General features: G+C 40.3%; 1 protein-coding gene across 2 annotated transcripts in view; it reads left to right on the forward strand.

The window, feature by feature from the left end:
• PSMB2 (proteasome 20S subunit beta 2) overlaps window positions 1-14,402 on the forward strand; it is a 33,600-nt gene that overhangs the window by 14,769 nt on the left and 4,429 nt on the right. The window lies entirely within an intron of this gene.

Here is a 14,402-nt window from a genome sequence, read left to right on the forward strand (position 1 = left end):
CATGCCTAGTCTTGCCTTCCAGCTCACCTGCTCCAGATGGGCGACACAGTGGGAGGACACTGGCAAAGGCAGATGTGTTTATTTTCCGGAGACAAAATGTTTTGCTGCCACAGATGGCAGTGCCTTCAAGCAAATGGCAGCCTTTGACACCACTGCCACACAGCCTGGGCATCTTGACAGACAAAGCTGGCTTACTTTTGGTGATGAGGAAATTGAAAAAAAAAAAAAAAAATCAAGAGGTTCATCATGAAACTCATGGAATTTCAGTGCGAGCAGCAGTCCATTTAGACCTGGAGAACAGTTCTTTCCCCCCAGACCCCAGGCAGCTAGTCAGCTAACTAGATTTTCATGATGGGCCCAGAGTTATATGTCTGTTGATTACTTTGTTTCCTAGCCTGAATAGGACATACAATAAAAACTGAAAACATATGGCTACCTTTAGATGGATATTCAGTGGTATGCAAAACACATGTGCATCCCAGGTCACATCTCACAGGAGTTGCTGAGGATTGAGGTGGCTTATGTCTGTCCCATTGGAGATAGCTCTGTTCTATTTTTAGTGGTCATTTTGATTATCTAACGGCCCAGTGACAGATATGCCTTAAAGTTGAGATGACTTAATGTGACACTTTGTGCTTATAGTGTTTTCCTACCAAGTAGAATAAGACTTCTGACAGCTGCCCTTTAAATAAAGCACTTTACTTACGCAGTCATTAGGGTTTGACTAAGTCCATTAGGAAGACAAAGACCTATATGTTGAATCATTACACTTACTCATTTTCTAAGAAAAAATGGTTTAAGAAGATCCTTCTTTGAAAGTGACTGGCTTTATCAGGAATCCTTCTTTTTTTTTTTTTTTTTTTTTTAAATATGTGCTGTTTTTCCCAGCCCTAGTGCTGATGGAATTAGGAGTTCGCAGGTGTAAAGCCCTCCTCCCTCCCACTCCCCATCTCTCTCCAGGGGGTTGTATGTGAGAAGGTGTTGCTTTCTCACTCAGAGAGCATATCTGTGCTACCCTGTGGATGCCTGCTGTGAGCTGAGAGAACCCCGTTCTGGTTGAAAGGAATGAGCTTATTGGGTAGCCGGGATCATGCAACCCCGTAATGCCACCTTGTACCTTAGAGCATCTTTCCTTCTCACAATGGGGTTGAAGGTAATTGATACTGTTTTGTTTTTGACAGTAAATTCATACTGTTTTTGAAACTTGTGTAGTGAAAATTACACGGTTTCCTATTAAGGTATGGTTTAAGGCAGGAGCAGCAGAGTACTGTGTCTGCTTAGTAAAAACATGCTTTTGTTTTGAAAATATTTACCACTAGAAGTACAGGTTTATCCTACCTTTTAGGATTGCTTCAAACGTGGTGTGTGTGGGCATTTCCTCACACATGCTCACAGATACAAGTACACATATACTCTGACATCTTGATGCCTCTTCCTGTGCCCGTCCCAATCTCTAATGCTTGTTTTATTTTTAAATTTTAATTCCAGTATAGTTCGCATATGGTGTTATATTAGTTTCAGGTGTACAATATGTGATTCAACCTGGTGTCTCTTTTTTTTTGGCCTGGCCCAGGATCACTCAGGCATGTGAATTCAGGGGCTAATGCCAAAAATTCTGTGAGATTTTCCTATACTCTCCCCAAAAAGTGATCTAAAGTGAAGGACAGTGGGACATTTTTGAAGGGGGAAGGAGTTGACTGTTCTATTTCTCAATCTAGAAGGTAGTTACATGTATAATCATTTTATTCATTAAGCTATGTATGTATATTGTATGCACCTTTATGTGTGCACAAAAAAAGTTTAAGCAAATAAAAAGGGTAAGAGGGCAAGAAAGCATAACACATTTTTTGAAAAGTTAAAGAAGGGGCACCTGGGTGTCTCAGTGGGTGAGCGTCTGCCTTTGGCTCAGGATGTGATACTGGGGTCCTGAGACTGAGTTCCGCATTGGGCTCCAACAGGGAACCTGCGTCTCCCTCTGCCTGTGTCTCTCCCTCTCTGTATGTCTCATGAATAAAATCTTTATTTAAAAAATTGAAGAAAAGAAGTTCAAATTTACCATTGCTTTGGAGTGTAGACGGTAGAACAAATAGGATTAACTAGATTGGAAAGAAAAAAGGCAGGGAGAGGAAATAATGATATCTGAATCTTTATAAACTAAAATAACCTGCTGAAACTCTATATTGCCGTTCTGATGCCTCCTAACGTGTAGTTTTCCATAGCTGAGAAGTCCCACTGGTGCTGATAATCATTCATTCAGTAAATCTGCCTGCATTGTCCTTGGGGCTGGGGAAACAGGTGCAGAGCTCAGTGAGTGCCTTTAGATGGAGAAATTGCACTGCAGAGGGACAAGTGCCACAATGGCTATACAGTTAGATCGGTGCTCTGGGAACAGAACCTAACCTGAGCCTTAAAGGACCAGCGGTCATTAAGGCAAAGGTAAAGCAAAAAGGAAAACCAGAAGCACAGACCACCAGAGAGTTGTGTAAGGGAGTGTGTTAAGTGAGGCACAGGGTTTTTCTAATGATGTTTGGGACAAGGACAGAGTTCTCTAAGTCTCCTCCTAATTTTCTGTTTTAACTAGTATACAATTTGTACTGTATACAAATTAGGGCTCTATTGATTGAAAAACATATATAAATACCTATCTCTATTTAGCTTTTACTACGTGTTCTACATATGTAAAATCCACAATCTAAATAGTTTGTTAAATATGGCTGAGATTTTCAGGGGAATGGAAGAGATCGAAACTAGAGAGGTAGTCCATGTTATGAACACTGATGAAAAAGCTTTTTGCTAAAGCAGTGGGGCTCTCTGGAAGCTTGTTGACTAAGAGGGGGAGTTAGCATAATCAGATAAGATTTGGTTAGACCATTGTCTCCTCTTTGGTGAAGTGTTTGGGGAAAGAAGAGAAAAGCAGGGAGACCAATGAGGAGCTTCTATGTCAATTGAAGAGGTAAGACTATCTTGTGTTGAACATAGGCTGCTAATGGGGAGCACTGTGTTCTAATAGAGGGGCTCGTAAACACGGTTTCCTTAGTGTTCTATATCTGATTGCTGTGGACATCCAGAAACATACACAGTCATATATAGTCCTAAGTATCTTTTCTAGCAGACTTACTTATTGACTCGGGAAGGTGAATCAGCTCTGATGTTCAATATTCATAGATACTCATGGGTATGCTTAGTATGTACAACCTAATATTTGCCTTGTAGTATACAAGGCATGGCTTCTGCACTTAATTTTTTGAGAACTGGCTTAAAGGTATATGGGATCTTAAATTTTCCCTGGAAACTGCCAGCTCATGAAAAAAGTTCAAGTGGTCTTGTTGCAGACATGGTGGTGTTGGTTTTACCATTGCACAATCAGCAATTTTATTTTGATGTTATTTAGGAGAAAGCAGTATTTTTGATTAGCAAGTAAAATTAATGTAGAAAACAAATACCGTGTTAACTAGTTGGTATAATAAGGCATCTGTGCCATGTTGCATTTCAACTCATTAAATTTCTAAAGTTCTAATTACGGTAAGATTACAACTTTAACAGGAGAACTGTTCAAACTTGGGGTTAGTGATGGCTTTAGAGAAGTAAAATTTACAGAAATTTTGGAATTCTTGAAGGGGACCTTTAAAATCTAGTTTTGTTAAAAATTGAAATATGCACAATATTCAAATTTTTTGCTCCTTAGTTTCAGATTCAGTTGACATTATTTGGGCACCTACTACTTACTAGGCCTTCTTTCAGGAACTTTAAGAGAGACTAGCATTCTTTATTCCTCACAGCTGTCAGGCAAGCAATCCTATCCCCATATTCAGATGGGGCACTTGGCAGCTCCAGGACCAAATGACAACTCAAGTAACAAATGTAAAATGATAAAGCTGCATTTGATCTTGGGTCTTCATTGCTTTTTTCACAAAAATACATCCCTATCTTCTGACTTATAGCATTTAAAATCATAGTTTATTCAAATAATTTAAAAGATGTTTGCTTTTAAAGTTTAACATCTTGGTTGTAATTGCAATAACATTGCCGATCTTAAGTTCAAGAACTCAGCCGTTGTAAGGATTGTTGCCAGTGTGGTAAGCAAAACATTTGACACGAGCTAATCATTATAAAAGGAAAGTGAGGACAGTTCTTATATTAGGATGATTTCACATGCCAGCATCAAACAGATACACCAAGTAGACTTCCAGAGAAGGACCTACGGTGGAGAAAAGAGAAAGGGAAATTTTGGTTAGTCTCATTTTCAGGATAATGCTGCTTTTGTCTTGGGCCTCTAAAGATCAGAGGTTTGCTTGTTTCTATATTTTTCAAGTTAGTGTGAGACTCTGTAAACATGGGCCATTTTGTTTTTTAGTGCTACAAAGATAAATGTATCCGAAACAAGAGAAAACAAGGCAAGTCAAGCAGTCCGTTTAATTTAGCTTCCTTGTTGTGAAGCTCAGATAATATTCTGATCCTGATCAGTTTAAACTCCCTACTTTTTTTCAGTCGCAGGATTAGGCCAAGACTGTTTACAGCTTCCAACTTCATACCTCCTTTTTCCCTGCCCTCAAAGTGGATAACAGAGCTGGTCCCAGCTTGTGATTTTGAAAGTCCAGTTTCTTCCCAACTCCCCAGAATGTCTCCCCAAACTTAGTGCAGTCTTTGAGATCAGCCTCTGCTCATCAGTCGCCATCTACTGTTTGCCTGGTCTCTCCAGACCTGCCTCACCCCTGTCACACTCACTTTCTCCACTTTATGTCCAGTCGTTCACACTCCCCAGTCTGCTGTGTGTTCTTTCTTGTCTCTTTGCTTTTGCTGACTCTGCCTGTTTACCAGGCATTCACGCCTGAATGTACCTCCACATCTCCAGATGGCTAGCTTTTAATAGTTAAGACTCAGTTTTCCAGGGAAGCTTTCTCTGTATTCCCCACCCCCCAAACACACGTCACCCTCAGTTTCTTGGTGGTCTCATGGCAGCCTAGGAATGGCTCTGCTCTGGTGTCCTGTTGTAATGGGTCACTTTCTTCCACATATGAATACAGGAATGAGTGTTTGTGGAAATGAAAAACATCCCAACTAGCTGGCTCTTCATTCAAATCAAATCCTGATTTGGATTGTATACTCTTTTCTCTTTCCAGCTGCCTCTGGACAGCTCAACCGAATAAGCTCATAGGATCCAAATTGAGTTTTTTATGTTTGCTCTACCTTCTTTCCCCTTACTGAGAGCCTACTTAACGCCTCTTTCTCCTTCATTTTCTGTTCTATTAGGTATTAATACCTGTCAGTTCTACCTTCTAACTAAAGTTCATATTCCATTTCTCCCCCTCTATCCCTACCACTTCTGGAGTGTCCTGTGACATGAAAAAGGCTTGGCCCAGCAGGGGGATAGGAGTGGTTTTCACCGGATCCTCTTTGATTGATATGCTGAAGTTCATATTCTTTAGGAAGCCAATGACAGCACCACCCCAGGTCTTCTGCTTCCTGCTAAAATCACCTAATTCACTCAGCATACATGTTCCCATCATCGCCAGTACCCACACAGTCCATGTCCTCCATGTTGTTTTACCTTCACATGTACTGTTTCCTTCATCTGGAATCCTCCTATCCCTGTCTATTTTATGAGCTCTTTCCACAACCAGGCTTCCATTTTCATCACCTGCCATAATGCTTTTCACATAGTAAATGCTCAGTAAGTAACATCTATTAAGTTTAGAATAAAGGGGCCCCTGGCTGGCTCAGTTAGTAGAGCATGCAGCTCTTGATCTTGTGGTTGTGAGTTCAAGCCCCATGTTAGGTATAGATACAGAGATTACTTAAAAATAATAATAAAATATAATCCCATTTCATTTTTGTCTAAGATTTTATTTATGTATTCATAGAGATGCAGAGAGAGACGCAGAGACGCAGGCAGAGGGAGAAGCAGGCTCCATGCAGAGAACCTGATGTGGGACTCGATCCCAGGTCTCCAGGATCACGCCCTGGGCTGCAGGCGGTGCTAAACCGCTGCACCACCGGGACTGCCCTATAATCCCATTTCAAATGCAAAAGCAAAGTTGGCTGGAATATCTGCCCATTTCATAATAACTCTGTGTTCTGGTCTCAGCTCTTGCAGGATTTGGTTAAAGCCTTTTATAAATTGTGTACGTTTATACTTAAGGCATAATTAGCATTGTTAAAGAGATTGATGGATTTCCTTAAAAAGGACTGTGTTGCAGAGGATTAAAGTCAGAATACACATGAACTATATTGTTTGGGCAGTATGGGTGGATCTTCCCCAGCCCCATCCATAGAGCCACAGTCTTTTATTTATTTATTTTTTTTTTTTTTTTTGCCACAGTCTTTTAGAGCTAGAAAAGGTTCATAGGTTGTGAAGACAGAAGTTGCTGAAATCTCTGAGATTTTTTTTTAGTCTTTATATAGTGAACAGTGCAATTCCAACATAAGTACAGAGTCTTTTAAATAAAATGGCAAAATTGACATTGAAATTTCAAGTTTATTTATCATTTTAGAGAGCGAGCGAGCAAGCATGCTAGTGGGGAAGGGACAGAGGGAGAGTGAGAATCTCAAGCAGACTCCCCACTGAGCATGGAGCCTGATGTAGGGCTCAATCCCATGACCTTGAGATCATGACTAGAGCGGAAATCAAGAGTTGGGTACTCAACCCAGCCACTCAGGTGCCCCGATACTGAAATTTCACAATTATTCCATCAAACCCATGCAAAGCAAGTAGCTAGTGAATTCTATTGATGATTGGAAACAAGCTCTTGATTCAGAGTTCAGAGCATTAGTATAAGAAAATGATAACTGATCCATTTTGTTTATTAATGAATTTGTAAAATTGGGCATTGGCAAAGCATTTATGGTATCGATATCTGCTTATCACAGGTGCTTATTGAGTACTTATTACATGTTTTATATAGTTTCAGACCCTATAGGGGAGCTGTGCGGTCCAACATTAAATTTATCTCTTTAAAACTTGGGGATCCCTGGGTGGCTCAGTGGTTTAATGCCTGCCTTCGGCCCAGGGCGTGATCCTGGAGTCCCAGGATTGAGTCCCACATTAGGCTCCCAGCATGGAGCCTGCTTCTCCCTCTGCCTGTGTCTCTGCCTCTCTCTCTCTCTCTGTCTCTCATGAATAAATAAATAAAATCTTTAAAAAATAATAAAACTTAAAAGTATTATTGGTCTTGTAAGATGTGATACATGAAATAGCAATAGATACTGGTATGCAAAATAGTATATTCTGAAATATTTGAGTGTGAAACTGACATTTACATATTGAATCGTATTTTCACACTAATTTCCATTTTGTGGAGGCAGCATGGTTTCCTAGAAAAGCATGCAAGCTTGGAATCAGAAAGCCTAAACTCTGGTCCTGACACTAACTAGCTGTGTGGCTTAGGGCACATCACTGTCTCTTCTTTAAAATTGAGTCCTCACATTTGTAAAAGGGATGTTGGGCAGACTAGTTGAGCTTTCTTCAACTCTATAGATGGCATTTTTGTGAAATACTCTCAATGCCAAAGATGAGATTTTTAGGAAGCTTTGACAGTTGATGGGGTAAAAGAAATTAGCATGCACTGTCCCTTTAAAACCTAGTCTCTGTTTAAAATAAATAAAATAAAACCCAGTCTCTGTTTAGTTTATTTAGAAGTCTATTGATTAAAACACTGTCATCACTAGACAGACTCCTTTGTCCTATTGGTAGTTCTGCATCTCCTTCCAGATCACTCCAGGAATGGAAATATGCTTTACACACTGTGTAATGTTCCAGGGTACAGCACAGTGCAAAAGAAACTGCACCTCCAGAGCACCTCACTCATAGCGACATCATCCTATTCAATTAGAGGTGGCAAAGGCTGGCCTGGCTCCAAAGGAAGACTGTCAATTCCTCTCTTTTTCTGTGTCCACGCTCGGCAGGATGCTTCCTCACGCCCACCTCTCTCCCCCTTGCTGTGACTTTGGCTTCCGCCAGATGTCACACCGCTGCTTGTCACCGCCCAGACTCTCGTCGCTGATTTTGTTGTTTCTGTGTATTTATCACAACTGTTCTCTTTAGCTGTAAAATTTATGGAATTTCACACTTTTCTTAATCACTACAGTGTTTCTTTTTCATGAGAGAGGGAATATACGGAGTTGTATGTACCAGAGTTGGAAGGCTGGAAATGCTCCACCTAACTTGAGGGAAGTTTGCTTGTGTGTACCATGTACACCCCCCACCCCTCCATATGCACAGTGAAACAGAGCTCAGTTCTGCCGGACTTGGGTACTTAGGAAGTCCATTTCAGTCCCAGGGAGAAGTGCACAAGAGATGTGCTTATTGGTTAATTTCCCTAGCTTAAATTTTATCCCTTTTCGCAACCCAATAAAGGGTGTGTGTGATTTGATTGGTTCTTTGTGGGACATCTTGATCTTATTAATGCAGTCAGATCCTGAAAGTGACGGTGCTGATTATGGTCATAATAACTACTCTGTATTACTATCTAACAGGCATTTGTAATGGGCACTTTATTATTATTGTCCCTGTCGTATAGGTGAAGAAATCTCAAAATGACTTTAAAGCTCTCCATTTAAAAATAACCTTATATCATGTATTGTGGGAGAGGGAGTAAAAGGAGAGGGAGAGACTGAATCTTAAGCAGGCTCCTCCCCTATTGTAGAGCCTGTTGCTGGTCTCAATCTCACAACCCTGGGATCATGACCTTAGCCAAAATCAAGAGTTGGATGCCTAACTGAGCCACCCAGGTGCCCCTCGTGTGTGTGTGTGTGTGTGTGTGTGTGTGTGTGTGTAAATTCATGAGAGACAGAGGCAGAGACAGAGGCAGAGACAAAGGCAGACGGAGAAGCAGGCTCCATGCAGGGAGCCCAATGGGGACTCGATCCTGGGATTCCGGGATCACACCCTGAGCCAAAGGCAGACGCTCCACTGCTGAGCCACACAGGTGTCCCCCTCATATATTTTTTTTTTTTAAAGATTTTATTTATTTATGCATGATAGTCACAGAGAGAGGAGAGAGGCAGAGACACAGGCAGAGGGAGAAGCAGGCTCCATGCACCGGGAGCCTGACGTGGGATTCGATCCCGGGTCTCCAGGATCGCGCCCTGGGCCAAAGGCAGGCGCCAAACCGCTGCGCCACCCAGGGATCCCCCCCTCATATATTTTTTTAAGGGAGGAAAAGAGCACATTTTTTAGCATTCCCCCTTACACTTGTAAACAGAGGCAAAATTTTGGCAGTACTTTGTTTTAGAAGCTAAAATTCATTTTGAATTACTAGGACGGTTCATTAAAATTTTTTTCTTTGTCAATTAGATAGATATATCTTTAAAACTAAGTATTCTGGTGTTTACACTGCAAACGGTTGACGATAATCCTCAGGGCTATCGGGCAGAGAATGTCTCATCTAAATGTTTGGATTCATTTATTGGTCATCTGGATGTTTAGTTCAGAATTGTATATAATATTTGGTCCTACCCTTTGTTGTGAAAGATGCCTTGACATTCAAGATACGGTTTTTGCCTTGGGGACCTCATAACTTTGTTTTATTACCTAGACTTGCTATCTAAATAATTAGAATAGTGGTGACAACCAAAGAGTCGATTATATCATGCACAGAACAAGAACTACTTTATAAAGGATAGAGGTTTCCCAGCAAATCTGTCATGAGTGATTAGTGTTTCCATTTCCCCAGAATAATTGGCAGATTCTCACAGGTAAAGCTAATCATGGGATAGAAAGGAATTGATGAAAAAATAAGTAGAAAGTGAGTCTTGGCACTCAGATGGATATATTTATATCAGCAGAAACAGCATGAAAGTACTTAATAAATAAATGGTACTTAACTCTCCAAGTCTGCATGTGGGGTTTGTTTTTGTTTTTATTTTTTCAGACTTCCAGAAAATCTCTTAAGTCTCCAAGCCTGTGTCAATCTCAAGATAGGTTAGGGTTGGTTGACTGTGAAGTGGATATGCTCTAAGTTAAGATGTTTGTGAATGTCTTCAACAGTGAATACAATCACCTTGAGGCCTCTGAAACAAGTCAGGGAAGCAGAGGGAAGGAAACTGTCATTCACGGCATTTCTGCCATGTGTCCGGCAGTGTGCTGGGCACTTGTTACTAACATCTCTCTGTGTCCCCTTTTGAAGACACCTATGAGAAATTGTATTTCAGTGCTAGGAGTAAGTGGGCTTCTCCTGAGTACTTGCCCTCTGTATTTCATGGACACCATGAACTTCATAGATGATTGTGTTTCTCTAGTAATAATTTTAGTATTTATTGAGTGTTTACTGTGTCTTGGCACTATGCTTATTGTTTATATGCATGATCTCTTTGAATCTTCACTGTAGCTCTTTTGTGTAGGTATTAGCCCATGTTTTTATTTTTTATTTATTTATTTTTTAAGATTTATTTATTTATTCATAGAGAGAGAGAGAGGCAGAGACACAGGCAGAGGGAGAAGCAGGCATCATACAGAGAGCCCGATGTGGGACTCACTCCAGGGTCCCCAGGATCACACCCTGGGCTGCAGGCGGCGCTAAACCGCTGCGCCACCGGGGGCTGCCCCTAGCCCATGTTTTTAATGAGGACACTAAGATTCAGAGAAGTGACTAGCTTTTCTAAAGCCACACATTGATTGGTAAGACAGCCAGATTTCGAACTCAGGTCTAACTGTACAGTGTAAGCCATCTGTTTCTTCCAAAGATACTTATTTATGCTATTGTTCTCTGCTTCGTTGAATTCTAAGTGCCTAACCTGTAGCCTCATTTTTTCTTTACTTAGCAACCATGTCTAAAGGGAGGTAGAAATAGAAGGACCCAGGAGTCTAGCAAAAAGCAACAATGTATGTACATTCAGAGAGAGCTGGCCCTCCATAAACATGAGTAAATTCTTGGAAATAAGACCTAGTACTACTTTATGACATTTGTCTAGTGATTTTCCTCATCATCTTGTGATACCTAGGCAGTAGCTACATATAAATTAAAACGTGTAATGCTTTCTGGTATGATTATTACTCATTCAAATACTTATTGAGTGTGTATTATATGCTTGTATATCATTGAACAAATCATACATAATCCTGCCTTCGTGGAGCTTAGAATTGACATAAATATTTGAATAGGTGAGTTGTAGCTTACAGGTAAGAATTTACCTAAACACACCACCAGTAGTCACACACTGTGTATGCTGTCAGAATAGCACAAAATTGAAGTGCTTGGAAATTGTCTCATTCCAGGAAAGTGGTGAGGAATCAATATGAGGGACTATAACAGTCAAGAAACCCATAACTATGGCTTTGTCACTTTGAACACCGTGATTCTGAGAGGAGCAAGAGTGACAGTATACAAGACTTTATTTGAAATTAAAAAAAAAAAAAACAAAAAAACTAGTGTGAGCCAGGGATCTTTGATGGAGCATTGTCAGAATTTCAGAAACTGCAAGTTGTTACACAGATGTATTGATTTAATTAGTCTAGATAACACCATTTATTTATGCTTGAGCATCTCACACTTGCAAAAGTTGGTAATTCAAAGTCACACAATAATTTGTGAGTTTTCTTCTCTACCACGTGTTGTGGCTTCTGAATACCAACTTTGATGAGTGTATCAGATGCTTCAGCATAAATAAATGATATTATATAGACCAGTTTGGCAGTACAGTTTGCTTTTGAAGTTCCATTGATACAGTTTCATGTAAAATCTTTTGGTGGTGGCTTTTAAAATCCCATGTTTTAAACACAGTGCAGTCTCATAGGATGGGCAGGATCCTCCCTGGAGACAGAGCATATCTGAGTTCCGTTGCTTAGACTTCTTTGGGTAGCTGAGTGCATCCTTAACTCACCGTTACAACTTGATAAAATTGTTCTGGTTGACTGTACAGTGGGTATTTTGGCCTGAGAATGAAGAATAGTAGTTAGCCTCTTAAGAAAAAGATGAACCTTTTTTTTGTTTTTAAATAGGTAAGAGGGATCCCTGGGTGGTGTAGCGGTTTAGCGCCTGCCTTTGGCCCAGGGCACGATCCTGGAGACCTGGGATTGAATCCCACGTCGGGCTCCCGGTGCATGGAGCCTGCTTCTCCCTCTGCCTGTGTCTCTGCCTCTCTCTCTCTCTCTCTATCATAAATAAATAAAAATTAAAAAAAAAAGCTATTGTGTTAAATAAATAAATAAATAAATAAATAGGTAAGAGACTTTATTATGAAATTTCTTGGATTTGCTGAGATGCTAGAATCCGCATCTCAGCCGTCTGTCTCTCCCCTGCCCCCACTTTCCTTCTCTCTGTTTCCTCTTTGCTGTTCCACTTTGAATCATAACAACACGAAGGTATTCTATGTCGGCCTGATTTTACAGGACTGTTTTCACACTTAGAAAAAATTCTATTAGATATATATTTTTATCTTTAGCTAATTTAAACAGTTTTGTCTTTGTTGTTTAAAGTGGTAAGCTACTAAAAGGAGACTGGGGTATGGCTAATATAGGGAGATTTAGGCAGCATCTTTTTTTTTTAATTTTTATTTATTTATGATAGAGAGAGAGGCAGAGACACAGGCAGATGGAGAAACAGGCTCCATGCACCGGGAGCCCGACGTGGGATTTGATCCCGGGTCTCCAGGATCGCACCCTGGGCCAAAGGCAGGCGCTAAACCACTGTGCCACCCAGGGATCCCTAGGCAGCATCTTTTCTTCCAGAGTTTAGGATGCCTCACCTCTATTATTTTTTCTCACAATACCCCCTGGAAAATGGAAAGGGGAAGGATTAATTAACCCAGTTTTACACATAAGGAAATAAAAACTCATAGGGGTTAAATGTCTTGTCTAAGATCAGACTTACTAAGAACATAGTTGCAGAATGTGGCGGAGAGTGTGGAGCCTGGAGGCTGGCGGAGTGTAGCAAGCTGCCCACTAGGCAGGCAGGTAATTATTTTCAATAATTCGTCAATTAAGTCTTGACTGTTGCTGGTCAGTTCTTCCTCCTCTCAGCCTGTCCACCATCTTATTCCTGAGGCAGAAACTTGTTTGCAGTTTAGGGCTATTCTGTAGTCTTTAGGAAATGTTACTAGGATAACTGGCTTGGAGTTCCAAGTAGCATATGATGTTTTCCTGTGTTCTTCTAACATCTGTTTCTTCAAGCTTCCTAGTGCCCATGTTAATCATTGTTAAAGGAATGTACAGTGTCACTAGCTCTGACTTCTTTATGGTCTATAAAAGGGTGTGTAAATATATTGTTTCATTTAATGTGAATTTAATTGAATATATAAATTTAAGAATGGGCACATAGCCTTAAGCAGAGCCTCACTACCCACTGGAGCAAATGTAAGACAAAAACACATTTTACAGAGAAAAAGAAAGCCATTAAAATGGGAATCTCACCACTGATGCCTAGGGGCATAGACAGGCTGACTTTAACATGGTAAATAGCTGGTTTAGAAAAAAAAAATCATCCATTTGGAGATGAAGAGCAAGGCAGACTTAGTCAAGGTTCTTTGTAGAAATTTGCATGAGATTTGCTGGTAATGCAAAGAAAGGACACCTGTTATTACCTTGTATTTGTCTCATTGATATAAGTTACCTTTTAGTTACCTTAGGAGAGCCTTGTTACATGAGAAAAATATTACTAGCATTTCACTTAAATCTACGGTTCTCCTAGTATTACTCTTGCCACAGTCTAACATATTTATGGACTTCCATTATTACTCCCTGCATTAAAAGTTTAGTGATTTGAAGGATACCTGGCTGGCTGACTCTTGATCTAGGTAGGGGTTGTGAATTCAAGCCCCTCATTAGGTGTGGAGCCTACTTAAAATTTTTTTAAAAACTAAAAAAAAAAAAAAAAATGTATAGTGATTTGACTTAAATTTTTGAGACCTACTGTCCTTTTGCACCCCAAGAGTTGTTTCTTTAATACTGGGGCATACAGTCTACCACTTGAGATTTTGGTGCCCAGACTGAACTTGTTTATTTTGGAAGAGGTAATTGGGGTTGCTGCTTTCTTAGTCTGTGGCCTGACACTCTCAGAACTGTGTGTGTTGGTTTCAGCAATTAGGAAAGATATAAGAGCAACGATGCTTTGCCTTTGAAATGCTTTCATACGCCGGGATACCTGCACCCCGATGTTTATAGCAGCAATGGCCACGATAGCCAAACTGTGGAAGGAGCCTCGGTGTCCAACGAAAGATGAATGGATAAAGAAGATGTGGTTTATGTATACAATGGAATATTACTCAGCTATTAGAAATGACAAATACCCACCATTTGCTTCAACGTGGATGGAACTGGAGGGTATTATGCTGAGTGAAGTAAGCCAGTCGGAGAAGGACAAACATTATATGTTCTCATTCATTTGGGGAATATAAATAATAGTGAAAGGGAATATAAGGGAAGGGGGAAGAAATGTGTGGGAAATATCAGAAAGGGAGACAGAACGTAA

The sequence above is a fragment of the Canis lupus genome, chromosome 13, assembly GCF_048164855.1.
Source record: "Canis lupus baileyi chromosome 13, mCanLup2.hap1, whole genome shotgun sequence".
Classification (NCBI taxonomy): Eukaryota; Metazoa; Chordata; class Mammalia; order Carnivora; family Canidae; genus Canis; species Canis lupus.